The sequence below is a fragment of the Arachis ipaensis genome, chromosome B02 (assembly GCF_000816755.2).
Source record: "Arachis ipaensis cultivar K30076 chromosome B02, Araip1.1, whole genome shotgun sequence".
Lineage (NCBI taxonomy): Eukaryota > Viridiplantae > Streptophyta > Magnoliopsida > Fabales > Fabaceae > Arachis > Arachis ipaensis.
This window is the reverse complement of record NC_029786.2, coordinates 6978367-6988870: the sequence shown is the minus strand read 5'-3', so window position 1 is coordinate 6988870 and position 10504 is coordinate 6978367.

Here is a 10504-nt window from a genome sequence, read left to right as displayed (position 1 = left end):
AAATAAGTGGTTATATGATGTAACCACACAATTTGGCTCAAAACTCACATGCTTGTGTTCTTAGCTCAAAAACCATGTTCCAAAATAAATTCTTCAAGCAAGTTCAACAAAAAATTTTTTTCAAATTGGTAGGGTGCCCTAAAAACAGTTTTTCTTGGAAAAGAAATCATCACCCTAACCAAGTAGTCCTAAAATAAAAAGAAGTAGTAAAAATATGTACAAATTCTAACTAGCATGCAATCTATCATGCAATGCAACAACTAACTAACAAAGACAAAAATTGAAAAATTGGTGTTGAAGGAAAGAAATTGTTACCCATGGAGATCGATCGGACGACCTCCCCACACTTAGAAATTTGCACCGTCCTCGGTGCATGCAAAGAAGATCAAGGTGGACGGGTTGCTACAATTGATGAGCTCCTTCAAAAGGTTGTGCGGGTGAACTCGTTTGTTGCCCCACTTAGAAGCTTTCTCATTCCTTTCCTTCTTGGTGGCCAACCTAAAAGGAGAGAAAAGAAAGAAAATTAAGCCTACAACAAAGATATGAAAGCAATTAGAACATAGGCGGGGGTTAATGCCAAATAAGGGTAAGGTTCTCACTACATGTTAGCTACGCATGTAAGTGAGAAAACAATTCAAGCAAAGGCATATTAACTAATATCAAACAAGTCAAGAGGCACCAAAATAATGCAAGAAATTCTCAACAATTGAGTAGGGAAATGCAACACCATTATTAAAATAAGAAACTAAAAAAAAAAAGGTAAAAATAAGCTAAGAAAACAAAATAAAAATGGAATGAGTGGAAGTATACGAATGCAATGGGCAAAAGAAAATGGAAGAGGGAAAATGCAAGAATTTTTTTTTCGGCGCGAACGCGCAAAGTGCGCGCACGCGCGGATGGCAGGCGCAGGATAGGCATAAAAGTGGCACAACTCTCTAGAAAATGTACCAGGAGTGCAAATGGGCGATCGGCGCGCGCGCACAAGGTGCGCTAGTGCGTCGATCCGCGAATTGCCAAAAGGGCGCGTACGCGCCAGGTGCGCGCACGCGTGGTTGGTTTGTGCCTCAGGCATGGTGCTGGTGCAATGTAGGCGCAACTCTCGGGTCAATGTATGGAGGGGTGATTTTCTCAATCCACGCGTCCGCGCACATGGCGCGCTCGCGTGGATGGTCGAAAATGCTTGAGATGCGTGTACGCGCCAGGTGTGCGCATGCGCGGGTTGGTGCTCTGTTTTTCAAAATTTTTCATGTTCTTGCACCAATCCAAGCATTCCAAACCTCCAAACAGCTACCCAAACACCATAAAAGCCTTATTCAACATGCTAAACTACTGAATAAACTCAACAAAACATGAAATTAGACTAATTCTATCAATATTTACAAAAGGGAAAATGAAAAGATATTACCATGGTGGGGTGTCTCCCACCTAGCACTTTTAGTTTAAGTCCTTAAGTTGGACATTTGGGAGGCTCCTTGTCATGGTGGCTTATGCTTGTATTCATCCTTGATCCTCCAAGAATGCTTGCTCCTCAATTGGTTGTCAGAATTTTCAACCATTTCCACCAAGCTTGGTGAGATTCTTCCCAAGATATGAGCTCCCAAAGTTGATCCTCATATATACCCGGATCCCAAATCTTGTTTTTGCACCCATCTTCAAGTTGATCATCATAGCTCCAATTGGGTGGTTTAGCTTTGGAATTCTCAAAGAAGCTTCCAAACAACTTCCTAGACCCATACAATTTAGCCTCACACCAACCATTATTATTCAACTTTGGGCATGCAACCATAATGAACTTGGAGTGATGTTTCCAACCACTACACAACTCTCTTCTACTCTTAACTCCACAAAGAGCTCTGAGTTGCCCATCATTTTCAATCAAACCATATTCAAGTGGGAAAGTAAAGATTAGAGATAAGAATTTTACCCACTTGAATGTTGTGTTAGATGGTGACTTAGGAAGGGATGCCTCCAATGGTCTTGTGAGTTCCATTCCCTTGTGCTCTTCTTTGAATACCTCCACCTCTTTACAACTTTCCTCAACTTCAACATCTTCCTCTTGATGGCCCTCTTCCAATTCAATTCCTTCTTCATTGCTCACCAAGGGCATGGGAGGTTGTGCATCTTCTTCTTTGATCTCAATTTCAAGCCCAATGGGAGAGGATTCAATTGTAGATAAGAATTCATCAATGATTGAATCTATCTCTTGATCAACCTCTTCAAGGTTTTCCACCATGATATGCTTTGGAGGTTGTACACCCTCCTCAACATCAATGTCACGCTTCTTAGAAGAGGGCTCTATGACTTCACATTCCCATGGACTCCCAACATATCCTAAGATTTCAACCACTTCTTCCAGTTCAATAACCTTAGCTTCCTCCCCTTGTGACAATCCTTGTTTCAACCCTTCTTCTTCACCTTGAAGCTCTAAACTTATTCCCTCACTATGCTCCTTAATTGCTTCTCCACATTCAACAATGGGAGTTCCTTGATCGCTTAGTTGGGATGAGGCCATATTGCTAACGGCTTCCACTAGGATAGCCATCTTGGCTCCTAGCTCTTTAAACTTCTTTTCATCCTCCTCTTGTCGCCTTAGGATATGAGATTCAAGATCTCTCAATTCATGAGTGGGGGCTTCATCGGGAGGTGATGGTGGGAGAGAAGGTTCATTGTTTGGGAGGAGAGGTTCATAATCGGAAGTTGGTTCATCTTGGTAAGGGTATGGATGTGGTGTATATTGAGGTGGTTCTTGAGAGTAATTGTGTTGGAATAGTGGTGGTTCCATGTATGGTCCATAAGGTGGTTGGTATGGTGGATAAGGATTGGGGTCATATGGAGGTGTTTGGTGGTAGGGGGCTTGTGAGTAAGGTGGTTCAAAGTCATGTTGAGGGGATGGTTCATAGGCATATGGTGATGGTTGTTGATAATCATAATAAGGGTCACCATATCCATTAGATTGATATGCATTAGGATGAGAGTTATACCCATAAGAAACCGGAGGGGGTTGTTGCCAATAAGGTTGATCAATCCCTTGAGGCTCCTCCCATCTTTGATTGTTCCATCCTTGATGCACATCCTCATTGTAGCTCCCATTTCCTACAACATAGTTTGAACCAAACTCATAGCCAAAGTGTTGAGAATTCATAATAGCAAAGAAAAACAAAGGCTAACAAAAATAAGCAACAAAGTCCTAAAGCTAACAAAAACTAACAAATAAGCAAAAGGCAAACATATTCACAATATTCACAATAGCCAATAACATAACACCATTGCAACTCCCCGGCAATGGCACCATTTTGATTAACGGATTTCTTGACGGTTTAGAATTTGTCTAATGAAGTCTCGTTGTAAAGTATAGTTTCCAAACCAATCAAGAATCCTTTCATGCAAAAATATTGGTTGTCACAAATAACAAACCCCAAATAAGAAATAACCGAAGTATTTTAGACTCCGGGTCGTCTCACGAAGAGTTGCAATGAAATGTATGATTATTGGCTATGAGGGGTATAGGGGGTTTTGTTGATATTGGCAAGAAATTTAAATGACAAGGAAAAGTAAATTAAGCAAGTAACTAAAGAAAGCGATTAATAAAGAGAGACATTCATGGCAAGTGTTGAGATCATAGGCTTTCTATCCTAGTCATGCATGATTAATTCATCTTATTTAGTCAACTCCAACAAATAGGGAGAAAGTCAAACAAGATTAATCAATCATGTTACAAATATAAACAAGAATTTATCTCATTACGTCAACTCCAACAAATAGGGAGAAAGTCTAATGAGACTAGCTAATCTCAATCCAAAAGTCCTAATCGACTTACTAATAGCAAAAAATTAGCATCAATGGAAACAATATTCCAAAAGTCCTAATCAACTCACTAATTTAATTAGCAAAAGATTAGCGTCAATGGAAACAATATTAGCTAACAACTCTATATCACCAACATGAGTTGGGTTTTCATGACTCAAGATTGCCCAATTACTCTTTCCAAGCCAAGAATGCTCAAAATCTACTCTAAATCCCAACCAAGCATTTTGTCAAACACTTGGTGGGTATAAAAGGAAAGCATAGTAAATGTGCAAGAAAAGTAAATCTACACTACTCAATTGCAAGGAAAGTAAGATCTCAACTCAAATCAACAATAAAAAGAACATCAAACATATAAAATTGCATTAAAGAAAATTAAGATCTAACAATGTTCATAAACATAAAAGAGAGCAAAACAAGAAATTAACAAGAGAAACTAAGGAGATGAAGACAATAGAATACTAAAATGTAAGAGAATTAGAATCAAAACAAGAATTGAAAGTGAGATTTGAGAAAATTAAACCTAAACTACCCTAAAATCTAGAGAGAAGAGAGAGCCTCTCTCTCTAGAATTCTAACCTAAAACATGGTAAAAACTAAACTATGACTACTTGTTACATTCCCCCCTCAATCCTTGGGTTCAATAGAATCAGAAATGGGTTGGATTGGGCCCAAAATGGGCTGCAAAATCGCTGGCCACGATTTCTATAAAGTGGGTCACGGACAGCATTGGCGCGCGCGCGCAAAGTGCGCGTGCGCGCCCCTGAACGCGAAGAAACATATAGCAAAATTTATATCATTTCGAAGCCCCGGATGTTAGCTTTCCAACGCAACTAGAACCGCCTCATTTGGACCTTTGTAGCTCAAGTTATGGTCATTTGAGTGCGAAGAGGTCAGACTTGACAGCTTTACGGTTCCTTCATTTTTTCATGAGTTCTCCCACTTGCATGCTTTTCTCCTCACTTCTTCCATCCAATACTTGCCTTTTGAACCTGAAATTACTCAACAAACATATCAAGGCATCGAATGGAATTAAAATGAATTAAAATCATCAATTTTAGGGCCTAAAAAGCATGTTTTCACTTTTAAGCACAAATCAAGGGAGAATTGCAAAACCATGCTATTTCATTGAATAAATGTGGGAAAAGGTGATAAAATCCCCCAAAATAAGCACAAGATAAACCACAAAATCGGGGTTTATCAGTGATCAGTCTCAATATCTCAAGTTCAATGCTTAAAAGTCCTAAATGGATGCTCACGAATACGTATGCTACACATACCAGTCTGATATCCTAAGTAGCACATAATCACACACAGAGTATGCTCAGAAGCATAATCAGTTCGTCTCTCAGGCTCTACAGGAACGAACTGCTCTGATACTATAATGTAACACCCTACCACACAGAGCATTACACCTAGATGTAATACAGGGGTAGTGAAGTGCTACGACTTCTAAAATAAAATGTGTACATATAGTAGCAAAAGAATTATAATATACTAGGAGCCTTGAAGAATAGAGGAAATAAAAATCGCGAAATAAAAGCGCAACACTCAAGAAACGAGTTAACTTGCGTGCTAAGAAAGCTATAACCATCAAATGTAAGATTATAAAAGTAGGAATAGAGTGCCAAAGATATAAAATAACAAGCTCCTAACTCAGCCTGCGAAGCCAAGGCTAGCCGGAGAATATTTACACATATATACATACATATCCAAAATCCATATGTAAAGAAACAAAATCCTGCCTCTCCATAAACCTCTAAGAGGACCAAAAAGAATAAGTTATGCGAAGAGAAAGCTAAGTACATATATATACATCTCTGTATAACAAAATAACCCAGTAACCACTTCGCTTCAGGAGCCCAGACGCCTAACGAGATGCCTCTCGACCTGCATCTGAAAAATAACAACATAGTATGGAATGAGAACCGAAGGTTTTTAGTATGGTAAAGGTGTTACACACATAATATATAAGGTCCTGAGAATGCCAGAGGCAATCCTAGAATGCCGACACTCAGATTATAGAGCTTAAAGTATTAAACAGAAGCCATAAAAGGTGGTTTTCTAAGAATATTTAATTCTAACTTAACCTTAAAATCTAAGTCCCATACTACCATTCCTCCATACCTCCAACTCCGTCATGCATTTTCACAGACAAATAAATAGATAAAGGCAAGCACAAGAAGGTTACAATTACTGCAAGTAACAAATACACATTTAACATGGCAAGTACACATAGGTACACCCAATTAAAGCACAAGCAAATAATTCAAGTATTATGCATATGATGCATGCCTGTCCTATGGCTGATGAGGCTCATCTGTCGGTTATCCAGCCAACCCGACAAGTCTGAATTGTACTTAGACGGTCCCCCGACGTGCATCCCCAAGAGTCTATGCATAACTTTATCTCAAATAATCAATATTGCTCAATGGGGTTAACATTCCCGGGAATTTATATAGTGCCCGGTCACACTTACGTCGTATGGTCAACAGAGTATCGAGTTTTCAACCTGGTACACGTGGTGGCAAGCCATGACAGTTAATCCAGGGAACCTCATATCTCATATCATTAAATTATTCAAGCCAAATTTTATATATAATATTTCATCAGAATATCCAGTCAAGCATCATATATGACATATCCATAACATCTCATAATCAATTCATCACTTTTCAACTTTACTTCACCTTCAAGTTATCCTCATTTTCTAGCTTCATCTGATTATCAAGTTCAACACTATTATTTATGACCAATGGAATGAAAATAGAGGTTTAATAGTTTGAAATATGTTTTAAAAAACCTTAAAATCATGTTTGCTAGAAAAGAGTGGCACGCGTATGCGTGGAATTGCAACAACGCAGCTCGCGTGCGCGTCCCTTGTCATGCGTACGCGTAGGTAAAATCTTCATGTCACGCGTACGCGTGGACATGCTTTTTACCCCTTACGCGCACGCATGGACCGTCGCTTACGCATCGCTGAAAATCCACTCCACGCGTACGCGGGCGTACGTCCTTTAAAAAAAATAAGGCAGATGCATAACAATGCAGCAGTAGCAGAATTGAAAAAAAAAAAAGCAAAGCTGCATAATTGGTTTCAAACACATTTATAAACTCAATTTTCCAAATGGCATAACTCAGTCACTTTAAATCGTTTTTCTTCCATTCTTCGAACGGCATAAACCTCACGAGTCCAATTTTTATTTAAAACAAGTTGTAATCAATTTGGGGTTCTAGAAGCCAAGTTATAGCCCACCAAAATTCAACCCAAAACCAAATTTTTCAAACCCTTTAAACCTCATTCTCATCCACAATTTTCATTCCATTCACTTTCAACATATCAATTTCAACACAACACCCAGCAACAACACTCAACATCCAACACATTTAATCATGATTCTTTCCAACTCGACATAACAACCACCATCCACAATCAATTACTAATTGTCTACAAACACAAACCAAAAATACTCAATAACAAATTACTAAACATTAATCATATTACTACATTCCAACTTATCCTATGGTCATCTAGCCTAAGTTTTCACAGAACATTATATATTAAATGCAAGAAACCTAAACCATACCTTGGCCCATTTCCATGTAACGACCAAAGCTATTTATTCAAAATCAAGACAGCCCCTCAGAACCTCAACTAATCAGCTTCCTCCAAGTTCCAGTATTCACAATTTCAAGCTCCAATTATTTATTCACAACCTAATACACATTCATAACACATATATATCCAATTTAATACTCAAAGCTCAAATTCAATAAAATTAAAATAGAATTATCGTATCTTCACCTTACCCAAGCTTCACATAAGCAAGAGTGAACATTTTCCTCAAACTAATTGGATCCTAAAACATCAGAAATCCAAGAAATTCAACCTTCCTATTCATAATTCAAAAATTGGGGGAAAGGAGAAACTAAGGTGAAATAACAAGTTACCTATAAAATTGTTCTAGTAGAAACGTAGAGCTCGACGCGGTGATCATGTGGCCACAAACAATGCGGCGATTGGAGCTCGGACGAGGAAGTTACGGGGATCGAAAACCACCGTAAGGGTTTTCGGTAAAGTTTCGTTTTCTTTTCCCCAAGGTATGCTTCAGTTATGTTTTTGTTGAAATGAAGGGGATGAAAGGCTTGGGCTCATTTAAAAGGGCTGGTCCGGTTGGATCGACAGCTCAGTTTGGGACCGGTTCGACTTGTCCGGTCCAATTTTAGACCGATTTCTTCAAAATTAGTGTCAAAATTCTCGTTTTGATGAGCTCTACCATAATTTAATATTATTTTTCGCATTTCTAATCTTCTTTGTTAAAAACTAATTTATTGACTAATTATCTACTAATTTAACCAGGATTTATAGGAAGACTTATTATTCTAATATATTTTTGTTATACAGAATGATCATTCCATAGTTGAGAATTTTGGAGATGAAAGAATAGTTTACATCATTATAGAGTTTATCCTTTTGTATTTATTAATGGAGTTCAAATTATACAAATTTTAAAACAAAATCCTTGGAGTTTCAAGCAAAACAAATTAGCTGAAGGCAATATATGTTGTATTTGAAAAGAACCATAATCTTAATAATTTTTTTTTTAATAGTCTATCTACCATTGTAAAATTATGTAAATTATGTAAGTATACAAATATATTTTATTTATTTTAAAAATTATTTATTATATATTGTATATATTTATATATACTTATAAAAGAATTCTTATATAAGTGTGTCATATCTGTAACAAATTACACAACTTAATATTTCTCAACAAAGAAAAATATAAACTACATGTAAATCGAAGAATAGTATGTATGTATGTATGTATTAATCTATAATTATATATTAAATACATAAGTAATACATACACACATAATACATAGGGAGTACATTTAGGTAATTCATACATAGATAATACATAATGAGGTAATAATATCTATGTATTAATCTATAATTATATATTAATTACTAGGTAATACATACATACATACATAATACATACATAAGTAATATATTGGGAGTACGTTTAATATTGGTGCGGTTTTTGTGTAGATTAATTTTGATCATTACTACAAATAAGACTACAACATAAAACATTTTAATAAGTTTTGGACAATAACATTTTTTTTGTAATATATAATCTTTAAATGTTTTATGGAGAGAGTGAATTATATTTTGACAAATGTATATGTTTTGAATTAAAAATTCATAATGAAATTAATAAACTACTTATTTATGTATATATTAATTATGACAACTTTATCTAAATTTTTGTTTTGCATAACTTCATATTTGAATTAGAATAGTCTTTAACTTCAGTTTAAAGAACTACTTGTTTTTTTTAGGTAGCTTCGAGTAAAATAGTACTTAATTCCACAATTGTGAAAAGAATTGATACTTAAGTTATAGAAAGATTAAATAATTAGTAGCATTACATTCATTCATGTGGAAAAATAGTCATGTTTTGGAACTTCTACGAAATATCCATACAAATTTCTTAAGAAAACAATGAACGGATGGTTACCATCTTAAGCAATCACATTGAATATGCAAACTAGATCTACCTTATTGTGATAATCAATTGGTTCTGCGGGATCTGTTTAACCTATATACCATAAAAGAGTTCCTCTAGACAAGCAAGAGATTTAGATGCTGCTAATTTCTCTAACTCGAGCCTCTTCGTTGCAAGAAAACAATGAATTAGGTCATTACTTCAAAAATTAATGCAACAAATTTTTATTTAGAACACCACCACCACTACCAACACCAATAATAAAAATTTCGAAAAAAAATTTATCCCTAAGTTGTGCAGAAGTTTGCTTACTGCATTTCAAATGATCAGTTTTTCAGCATCTATGTTTATGGACATATTATAAAATGAAAAACTATGAAACTACCTTTTCATTCTTTTAAAATTGTACATGCAACATTTGTTGCACACATCTCTGCCTATTTCTTGGCTTTGGCTTTTTGTCCAATGAAAACCTCCCTTTCAATTATACCTATGTGACAAATATCGAAATTTAAGCCTCGCCAAATCATTCTGTATTATAAAAAGGTATATTAGATCCTTCCTTTTGAACCAATTCTTGTAAAAGGTTCATGCACAAGTGTGTCATACCTGTAATAAATCACACAACTTAACATATCTCAAGAAAGAAAAATATAAACCACATGTAAATGAAAGGGAAGCAAAGGTGAGCAGCGAGCTATACTCAAAGGAGTAGACAATGCGACGAGGCGAGGCGAGGCAGGACGGCAATAGCACGACGGCGCAAGACAGAGCGGCGAAGGTGAGACCACACGATGCAGCGGTGACAATATGAAGACACAAGACTGTGAATCACACAGTAAAAATAGGGTTTCTGGATTAAGGAAGCAACATACTACTGGAAGAGCGAGCCGAGAGAGACAAATGATAGGAGAAGTGGACTGGTTTTGAGTTTTTGCTTGGGTTAGGGTTTGGTTTATCATTTTTGGGGAACAATGAATTTTGATACTGGATGAAAAAAAAGTAAACCCAATTTAATTTGATTTTGTTTTTTCTGTTTTGCTAAAATTATTTAGATTGATTTAATTTTAATTTTGATTGAAGGATATTTTTGTCATATAAATAAAAAATATTATTTAATTATTTAACAAAAATAATTATATATAAGTAATTTTTGCATTAATACATAAATAGGTAATACA